The following is an 816-nucleotide window of genomic DNA, read 5'->3' as shown; positions in this document are numbered from 1 at the left end:
AGTCATGTTCTTGATTATGAGGGATGGTCTAGAAATTTTTCATCCGCGAACGGTCTCGCTTTGTCAACCTCTTTGTAGCCGAGATAATGTCTTGCGCGTACCTTCTTGGATTGGCTAATTTCCCTTTTTCCTAAGAATACTTTGTCGCTGCTTTTCGCATTTACTAAGTGTGTCATTTTTGTAGGTTATAAGACAAAAGAAATATGTAGATCTTATGATTCTCTAGGCAAGAAAACACATTGAAACGGATGAATTGAACAAAATTCAAGTTAGTATAAATATATATTATTGAACGTTGGATATGTGAATCTTGATATGTTTATAAAAAAAAAAAAATAATCTCGATTAATCATATTTCGGACATTTTTATCGATCGATGTAGAATTTCGATTGTTTAAACGATATATCGATAAATATTAGAAATACATTTGGTGCAATAAACGATGACATGATATGTAGTGCATTGTTATGTGCTGTCGCTAGCGAATTTCGCCAGTGATGTTCCGTGATTGCGCATCGATTTTTCGAGAGAGGTTTATTTGAAGAGCGACAGGGGCGATTGTAAATTTCGATAGGACCCGAGTCAACTTCCTGATAAACAAACAGTTCCATCGAATAAATGCACGATTCGCGTATTAATCCTGTTCCTGTGACTAGTGCATTACAGTTTTGTTGAGTTAAAGCTTTACGTAAAATAGTGAAATTTAATGGTAGGACAGTTTTATCGAAAATATTTTGTGTTAAAATTCTGATTATTGCAAAATAAGATCAAATACTGAAGTAATAAATAAATTTTGTCGTTTGTTTTTTACAGTG

The sequence above is a fragment of the Apis florea genome, unplaced genomic scaffold, assembly GCF_048593485.1.
Source record: "Apis florea isolate Af1SG1 unplaced genomic scaffold, ASM4859348v1 contig_2411_pilon, whole genome shotgun sequence".
Taxonomy (NCBI): domain Eukaryota; kingdom Metazoa; phylum Arthropoda; class Insecta; order Hymenoptera; family Apidae; genus Apis; species Apis florea.
Note: the sequence above shows the minus strand (reverse complement) of the source record.